Raw genomic sequence first — 912 nt, forward strand, 5'->3', positions numbered from 1 at the left:
TTTATTTATTTATTTGACAGAGATAGAGACAGCCAGCGAGAGAGGGAACACAAGCAGGGGGAGTGGGAGAGGAAGAAGCAGGCTCATAGCGGAGGAGCCTGATGTGGGGCTCGATCCCATAATGCCGGCATCACGCCCTGAGCCGAAGGCAGACGCTTAACCGCTGTGCCACCCAGGCGCCCCTTTTTGGACAGAGGTTGGTGTGATTTTAAAAAATGGCCCTATCAAGAAAGCCAGCTTCTAGGTTTGGAGAAAGTAGTGGTTCTCAGGCTGAGAACAGGGCAGCATGAATGGAAAAGTGGAATATCAAATTTAGTTCGAGCTTACGTGTCCACGTACTCTCTACACAAAAGCAGAACTCAACAGAACTGTCTCGGGAAAAAATTACTCGTCAAATGAGAGATAAACGTAGTGAAGGCTGAAAAGGTGGTTTACTCATCACAAGAGCGCCAACACGGGAAATAAATGCCGCTGGGTAGAAAAATACTTCAGGTGGGAAAGTCAGGAACTTGCAAGTACACAGCCTTAGGTTAGAAATGGTGAGGCTACTGCGAACCGGCCCACTGTTTACCATTGAGTAAACGTTGGTGTTGTTTAATGTAAATTTGATAGAAGAAAGAGTATCGTCTGATTCCCTGCCTATCAATTGTTTGTGTGTGTGTTTACCTAAATTGAAAAGTGGAAGAGGTTCGTTGTGGAGAAGGTTATGGACCCAGATGAATGTTCCACACAGACAAAATCCAGCTATATGGGATGAAAATGTTTGGCACACTAAGATACGAAGGAAAAAACAAGCTTCTGGGTATAAGCAGGTAAAGACGACCTAACTCATCTTCTCTGGGGCAACTATGCGGGCTTTGTTGTTAAGCTGGATTTAATGCTCTGCTCTGCTATGTTTTTTTTTTTTTTAAG

The sequence above is a fragment of the Ailuropoda melanoleuca genome, chromosome 16 (genome assembly GCF_002007445.2).
Source record: "Ailuropoda melanoleuca isolate Jingjing chromosome 16, ASM200744v2, whole genome shotgun sequence".
Classification (NCBI taxonomy): Eukaryota; Metazoa; Chordata; class Mammalia; order Carnivora; family Ursidae; genus Ailuropoda; species Ailuropoda melanoleuca.